General features: G+C 42.1%; 1 non-coding gene across 1 annotated transcript; it reads left to right on the top strand.

Moving 5' to 3' along the window:
* The first annotated feature begins 4,160 nt into the window (after positions 1-4,160).
* On the top strand, positions 4,161-4,265 carry LOC127813818 (small nucleolar RNA R71). The gene has a single exon (XR_008026223.1). It is a non-coding gene; the product is annotated as a small nucleolar RNA R71 (small nucleolar RNA).
* The last annotated feature ends 4,734 nt before the right edge of the window (positions 4,266-8,999 follow it).

Below are 8,999 nucleotides of genomic sequence, written 5' to 3'. Positions count from 1 at the left end.
CTGCAACCACAGAAGCATCATCAGTCCTGGTGGCTTTAGCTTCCACCCACTTAGAAACATAATCCACAGCTAACAGAATGTACACATAACCAAATGACACAGGAAATGGACCCATGAAGTCAATGCCCCAAACATCAAAGATTTCACAAAACAATAAGGGTTGTTGAGGCATTTCATTCCTACGTGATATAGTGCCTGTGTGTTGACAACGTGTGCAATTCTTACAGAACTCATATGAATCCTTAAAGAGTGAAGGCCAATATAATCCAGAATCTAGGACTTTCCTAGCTGTACGTTGGGGACCAAAGTGACCACCACATGCAAGTGTGTGACAAAAATTTAAGACAGATGCAAACTCATGGTTAGGCACACATCTCCTAATGACCTGGTCATTACACATGCGCCACAGATAGGGATCATCCCACACATAATACCGAGCCTGACTCTTAAATTTATTTAGCTGTTCCTTCTTAAAATATGCAGGTAATTCAGAAGCAACTAAATAATTTACTAAATCAGCATACCAGGGCTCAACACCGTGAATGTGGTATAATAACTCATCTGGGAAATCATCCCTGATAGGCTGGGAGTCCATGACTGTGGAATCTGAAGAAGGAGGGACCCGGCTCAAATGATCAGCTACTAGGTTCTCGGCCCCACTCTTATCTTTTATCTCCACATTGAACTCTTGAAGTAGGAGCATCCACCGTATCAACCTGGGCTTAGCATCGGGCTTCTTCAATAGGTATTTCAAGGCTGCATGGTTAGAAAACATGACAACATTAGAACCCAGAAGATAGGAGCGAAATTTATCTAAAGCAAACACAATAGCTAAAAGCTCCTTCTCAGTCGTGGTGTAGTTTGCTTGAGCAGCATCCAAGGTGCGCGAGGCATAGGCAATGACATGTGACTTCTTCTCCACACGCTGTGAAAGGACGGCGCCCACTGCAAAGTTGGAGGCGTCGCACATCAGCTCGAAGGGTAACTCCCAGTCGGGTGGCTGTATGATGGGTGGAGAAATCAATCGACTCTTCAGTTCCTCGAATGCTCGCTTGCACTGCTCATCAAAGTGGAAGGTTACTTCTTTCTGGAGAAGGTGGGAAAGTGGAAGCGCAATCTTGCTAAAATCCTTGATGAACCTCCTGTAAAATCCTGCATGGCCAAGGAAAGAACGCACCTCCTTCACAGAGGTGGGGTAAGGCAATGAAGCAATAACATCAACCTTAGACCGATCCACTTCTATACCCTTCTTAGATAGAACATGCCCTAAAACAATTCCTTGTTCTACCATGAAATGACATTTTTCGAAATTTAAAACAAGGTTCTTTTCAATGCATCTCTCTAGGACTCTACCCAAGCTAACCAAGCAATCATCAAAAGAAGTACCATAAACTGAAAAATCATCCATAAACACTTCCATGCAATGCTCTATAAAATCTGAAAATATACTTACCATGCATCGCTGAAAGGTACCTGGAGCATTACATAGACCGAAAGGCATTCTTCTATAAGCGAATGTGCCAAAGGGGCAGGTGAAGGTGGTCTTCTCTTGATCCTCTGGGGCTATGCAAATCTGAAAGTATCCGGAAAAACCGTCAAGGAAACAATAGTGTGACTTACCAGCCAACCTCTCCAACATCTGATCAATGAATGGGAGGGGGAAATGATCTTTTCTGGTTGCTTGGTTCAGCTTTCTATAATCAATGCAGACTCTCCAACTGTTCTGCACTCTCATGGGGATGAGCTCATTGTGCTCATTTGGGACCACCGTGATGCCCGTCTTTTTTGGAACAACCTGCACGGGACTCACCCACTTGCTATCAGAAATAGGGTAAATAATACCGGCTGCAAGTAATTTACTTACCTCCTGTTTTACCACATCAAGGATGGTAGGGTTAAGTCTTCTTTGAGGCTGCCTTGCTGGTTTTGCTCCTTCCTCCAATAAAATACGATGCATGCAAACAGATGGGCTGATTCCAGTTATGTCCGCTAAAGTCCACCCAATTGCTTTCTTATTATTTTTCAGCACATCCAGCAACTTTCTCTCTTGGTCAGGCTGCAAGTTGTTTGCAATGATGACTGGCAGCTTCTCATCTTTCTCCAAGAATGCATACTTGAGGTGCTGAGGCAAGGGCTTGCACTGAATGGTGGGTGGCTGCTGCAAAGAGGGGGCTGACCTATTTGACTGGAACTCTAACTCCAAGGCACTATCAACCTGCTCAACAAGGTTAGCAGCACTATCTTCCACTTGGGAAATGTTAGCATCAAAATCAGACTCATGCCTATGCAAAAATTCAGCAATCTCTAAGCATGCAGCACATTGACTCTCTCCATCACTACAATTAGTGCAAATAATCGTATCTGGGAACTCATGCACAGTGGGGAGTTTATCAATTAAATCAGAAGACTCAGAACATGCTTCGTTCACTAACAGGTCAACTCTATTTACTTGAAAAGTGGAATGATCCTCGGCAGGGAATTTCATGGCATCAAGTATCTTGAAGTTAATTGTGTTACCAGCAAATTCCATGGAAAGTGTACCCTCATGCACATTGATAATAGTTCTAGCAGTTTTTAAGAATGGTCTCCCTAGGATCAAGGGTGCATGCTCAAGTGTGCTGTTATCTTCCATATTCAAAACATAAAAATCTGCTGGAAAGATTAAATCCTTAACCTTAACCAGCACATCTTCTAGGACTCCAGTGGGGTGTGCAGTACTTCTATTGGCTAGTTGGACAACCACTCCTGTTGGCTTCAAAGGACCACACTGCAATGAAGCATAAATAGAGTTAGGCATGACATTAATGGATGCACCTAAATCTAGTAAAGCATTGCTAAATTGCATGTCTCCTATAGTACAAGGAATGGAGAACATCCCTGGATCTTTACACTTTGCTGGCATGGCAGGTTGGATAAGGGCAGAGACATTTCTCCCAAGGTTGATCTTCTCATTCCCCATAAGCTTCCTCTTGTGAGTACACAAATCCTTGAGAAATTTTGCATACTTGGGGATCTGTCTAATGGCTTCAAGGAGGGGAATGTTGACTTCAACTTTCTGGAATGTTTCCAGAATCTCTTTATCCACTTCGGCTTCTGCTCTTTTCTTGTTTTGTGTTGCTCGATGTGGGAATGGTAGGGGCTGGATGTTGGAAGACTCTCCTTGTTCTTGATAGCTGGAGTTTGGTTGCTTGGCTTCTTGGACTGAGGAGGGTTGCTGCTCTTTGCTACCCTCTACATTCTGCTGCTCTGCATGCTGCCCTTTGTTTGATGATGGTGGAGGGGTTGGGATGATCACTTCTTTTCCACTTCGAAGCATGATGGCACTAACATTACCCCTTGGATTGGCAACTGGTTGTGAAGGAAGCTGCCCCGAACCTTGACTCCTTAACTCATTGATGTTTGTGGCTAGCTGGCCTATTTGGGTCTCCAAATTTTGAATGGTGGTTTCTGTTTTCTGTTGGAATTGGAGTGTATTGGCTGCTAGTTTTTTGACAAGATCATCTAAGGTAGGTTCTGACTTGGGTAATGGTGGTGCTTGTTGCATGGCTTGATTCTGCCTTGGTGGTGGAGTATGGTTGCTTGAAGGATGGAACCTCTGCTGAAATGGCTGATTCTGGTGGTATGGCTGCTGGTGTACATGTTGATTGGAAGGGCTGCCATATCTGAGGTTCGGATGGTCTCTCCAACCTGGATTGTAGGTGGCTGAGTATGGGTCATACCTATTGGAAGGTTGTGGTTGGCTGTGCTGCTGGTGCTGGAATGGTCTTCCAGGAAAAATGCCTGCACATGTCTCATTATTTTCTTGTAACTGTGGGCATTGGTCTGTTGTATGGGATGGCAAGGAGCAAATGCCACAAAGCTGCTGCTGGGGTTGCTTTCTCTCTAATGCCAACTGCCTGACCATGGAAGCCAATTCCTCAAGCTTGTTTTCCATCCTTTGCTGGTCCATAGTGGCAGCCACATTGACTTCATTGATGGCTTTTGTAGGAGTGTTAATTCTGGTGCCAAATTGCTGGGCATTTTGTGCCATCTTTGATATCAGCTCTTGTGCAGCTGCTGGGGTCTTCTCTGCCAAAGCTCCTCCACTTGCAGCATCTACTAAGTACCTGTCCATGGGGATTAGACCTTCATAGAGATATTGAATTAGGAGTTGGTCACTTATCTGATGGTGAGGGCAGCTGGAACACAACTTCTTGAACCTCTCCCAATACTCATGTAGAGTCTCACCACTCATCTGCCTTATACCACAAATTTCCTTCCTTATTGATGCTGTTCTGGAGGCTGGAAAGAATTTTTCCAGGAAGATCCTTTTCAATCCATCCCAGCTGGTGGCAGGTAGTAGAGCCAATCTTTGGCGGATCCATCAAGTGAGAATGGAAAGGCTCTTAGCTTGATTTGCTCTTCATCTACTCCTTGTGGCCGCATGGTTGAGCAAACCACATGAAATTCTTTCAGATGCTTGTGTGGATCCTCTCCTGCAAGACCATGAAACTTGGGCAACAAGTGGATTAGTCCAGATTTGAGTTCAAAGTTAGCATCCAACTGTGGGTATTGAATACATAGGGGCTGGTAATGCACATCAGGTGCAGCCAGCTCTCTAATGGTTCTACCATCCAAATGACCATGATTTGCATTATTTCCATGATTTCCATGATTTCCATTATTGCCATTACCATTATTTCCATTATTTGCATTGTTTGCATTATCTCCATTACCATTATCTGCCATATTGATGAATGCTGGAATAGGTTCGGATGAAGTATTAGAAGTACTGTTAGGGTCAATCCTATCCCGAGACTTAAGTTCTCTAGCTTGCCTTCTAAGAGTAGTCTCTAATTCAAGATCCAAATCAAGTAATTTTTCCTTAGAGGATCTGGTCATGCACTTAGAGATCAGCTCAAAAACAGCACACAAAATGGCCTATGCATACCAAGAACACAGAAACACAAACAAAAACACACAAACAAAAACACACAAACAAAAACAAAAACACACAAACACAAAAACACAAAAACAGGTCAAACAATAAGCCCTTAGACGATTTTTTTATGCAATTTTTCACAAAATTTCAACACAAAAACACTGAGGGACCTAAAAACACTAAAAACCACACCAAATTAGCCACTGAGAAACACAAAATGGCCCAAAAAGTGGTCTAAACGTTGGAATTTGGCCAAAAAAGGCTCTTCTCACAGCAAATCTGTGACTATTGATCCCCACACCCCCATTTCTTTGGACACCAAAAATCAGCTCAATCGGAGCAAGTGAAAAGCTATGAACAGTAACCGAGAAACTGATTTTTTTTTTTCTCAAAACCTACTCCTATTTTGCCTTAGAAACCACTCTATATGCAAGAAAACATCAAGGAAAGCATATGGACTTGAAAGAATATCAAGTAGGGATGAGAAAGGAAGAGGATAGCACCGGTATCTCGAGCTCAATCCTTAAATAATGCTATCTGTCATGAAGATGGTCAAAACCGCTGCTGAATGGAAGGCTGCTGCTGGTTGCTTTCTTTTGGTTGCAGCTGCTGATTCCTATCTGCCAAACGAAAAGGGAGATTAGTGTGGAAGGTAAAGACAACGTTGAATGGAGTGTTAAAAGAGAGAATAAAAGAAAAAATGTGAGAACGAAAAATGGAATATCCTCTTGGTCAGGTGATCTGCTGTCAGAGGCAGAAAAGTGGGATTCAGAGCATTCTAAAAATAGTTATGCTCCTGATCTGCTGCAGGGTTGTCTCCCCTTGCTGTGTAAGCTTGCTTTTCAGTGCCTATCAGAGCACATGAAGATCAGAGAAGGACTGCAGGTGTGCTACTGAAGATCAGAGAAGGACTGCAGGTGTTTTGCTTTTTCAGGTGCTGCAGGGTTGCTTTTTCAGTTGTTCAGGTTGTGCAGCCCTCTCCAACAGCCACTTCTTGGTTCAAAAATGATTCCAAAAACGAGAAAACATAAAAGGAAAATACACACAAACAAAAAGAAGATCGAAAAGGCAAATGAGGCTTCTCTGTTGCTGCTTGCTATCAGTTTATCTCAAGAACATAATAGCTTTTCACCAAGAACACAAAACTGATAACCTTCTCAACAACTGATAGCCTTTTCACCAAGAACACAAAACAAACAAAAACACTCAAACAAGAAAACAAAACAAACATAAAATAGGGTCGGTCCTCTATGTTTTTAGAAGAAAAAAACTTGGCTCCCCGGCAACGGCGCCAAAATTCTGACCGGCTATCGAACCACTCCAGAATTAGAGATCTATGTTTGCATCTCTTCTCTAGTTTGCAGCAAAGTGCACCCTAGGTCATCTCTCACAAGGAGCCTCACTTTCTTCTACCAACAAAGGAGAACCAACATAACCAATAACAATTTGTTTGGGGGGGGGGGTTTGACAGAAAACTAATTGGCAAAACAGAAAGATGAAGATGGATGAAAAATCAATAAGAGGAGTGCAACCGGCTGTGTATTTGTCTCCTATGTGAAATCTTCCTTGTCCACTCTATACATCTTGGTTTGCTAGATGCTTTGATCTCCGGAAAACAAACTCAAGCATCCCCAACAACCGTCCAAGGATTAGAATGATTGGAAATAACAAAATGAATGCAGAAATCTCTTGCAAACAAAATGCAACCATTCACTCTCTATTCAACCTATCCGGACCTATGCAAGAACAACCGTTCAAGCACACAATATTCATTTCCGAGATGTTATACCAACCGGCTATAACATTCTGTTCTCTTAAGCATTTAACAGAAAGTGAAACCATGCAAGTTCACACAAACCTGCCATGAACTCCATGCATTCACAAATCTGCTCAAACTAAACCAAATAGAAATGAATAAGAAACAAACAACAAACCAGATTCTTGTAGCTCATCCGGGACTCAAATTCCACATGGATTCAAGACACACAACCGGTTACAAAGTGTTCTAGCCTATCATTACAGAAAGGAAAACAAAATGGAACAAAAGATGTAAAAAACAGGAAAGTGCTACAACAACAAAAATGGGCAGAATCCTCTCTATTTTCTCCTCTCTATCTATATGATGATCTTCTGAAAATTAATGCTAAGAGGCCTTAAATACATGGCCAAGAAAGGAAAGGCTAGGGAGGCTAGGGTTGGGCCTAGCCCAACAGAAAACAAGTGAGCCCAAGTCTGCTCCTTTATTGTAGGCCCAAGCTCCTTTAGTTGGCCCAAGCTCCTTTAGTTGAGCCACTTCTCTAGCCCATCCAATATTCCCTAAAGCCTGGATCCATAGAGTAGAGGTAAGATAGAAAATAGTGTAAGGACAATTTGAAACATAATAAAATAGAAACAATCAAATATCAGCAAAAATTGCTTCAAATGGCCTAATAAGAATGAGGTGAAATGCCAAAATATGGTATAAATATGCATGCTATCAGGTATCACATTTCTGCTCCCTGCAACACCCTGCTCACATAGTACACCGGACTATCAATCTATCAAAGTTGTCTAATGAGGGCGGTGCTCACTGCCTGATGGCTGACTCCCAAATATAAGCATAGTTTTTCTCCGGTTTCCGGTCATGTCAATAGGGGAATCTGTAACGCCCCACTTTTTCAAATACATAATGATTCAAAATATAAGCTAACATCGCCGCGGGCGTTATGGAAACCCTTACCAACAGAAGTGTTGGATTGAACCTGAAAGCTTAATCAAAGCTAAATAAATGGGGTTTCCACTATAGTTCATTTACAAGTATGAGAAATGCTCACGACCTCCAATATTTCAACAGACAATACATTACTGAAGGTACAATTACAGGACACCCACCCACACACTTCTTACAACCTTGAGAATCCTAGTTGCTAGTCATAATGCATCATTCGAAAACTTCCAAAATCCAACAAACAACTCTTACCATGTTCAATACATAGTAACCCCGACTTACACCCTCAACAACATATAAGGTGAATCCAAGCCTTACATAACCCCCTGTTTATACAATTGTGATACACAAGTCTCAAATAAATTCAAAGGTTACATAAGATCCATAGCACATGAATAACATGAAGTTAAACTAAACATCAGCCTCTTGTAGCCTTTTCTCCTGCTTGTCTCCGGGGTACCTAGCATGCTAATATACCTGGGACGTTGAATGTCCCAGGGGTATGAAACACCCAAGTTAGATAATGACATCTAAGTGAGTGACTCAGAAAATGAGAGTACATGTGTGTAAATGCAATAATGCCATTATGAAATCCACCCTTGTGGTAGCAATGCCAAGGTGTTGCAATTACCCCTGCGGTCATCATAGTCACCCCTGGCTCACAGTATGAGCATGAGTTCTTCCATGATGGCCCAACAACTAGCCACAGTCACCAACACAAACATGATATATGACAAAGTAGAAGGAATATGCATAGCCAAGGGAAAATATGACATGTAAGCCACGAAGGCATGATATGCAAGCAACATCCATACACAAGTGAAGCAACAAATGTTCAAAGTGCCACAAACATGCAAGAATCACTCACCTTGATCAGTTACCTTAGGAAGCACGGTTTATAACGAGCGGAATGGGTTTTCTCGAAGTTTTTCTTACTACTTGGCATGAACTTTGAGAAAGACCCAAAAATTTTGTCAAGGCTTATTCTCCCTCGACTTTCTCCCTTCTTTTCGACAGCATTTTCTCTCTCAAACTCCCTTCCTTATCCTCCTTACTTGGTGCCCAAAATGAATAACCCCAAAGCCCTTATTTATAGGAAACTTTGGTGAACCAAATCGTGCCATGTGTCGTGTCATCATTCCATCCATGAGCATCCAATTAAAATATACCACATGTCCCTAGGGATTTGTGCCTCTACATGTTTAATTAGATTTTCAAGATTCCCCATCATTACATCCCACATGGTAAATTACATTTTCTACATTTCCCATCATTACAACTATATCCCATACTGTTAATTGCATTTTCCACATTTCTCATCATTACACTTCAAATCCTATCTCCAAGTGGCCAATGAATGCTTGCCACATG

The sequence above is a fragment of the Diospyros lotus genome, chromosome 11 (genome assembly GCF_014633365.1).
Source record: "Diospyros lotus cultivar Yz01 chromosome 11, ASM1463336v1, whole genome shotgun sequence".
NCBI lineage: Eukaryota > Viridiplantae > Streptophyta > Magnoliopsida > Ericales > Ebenaceae > Diospyros > Diospyros lotus.
Note: the sequence above shows the minus strand (reverse complement) of the source record. Positions and strands in the feature narration are given on the sequence as shown.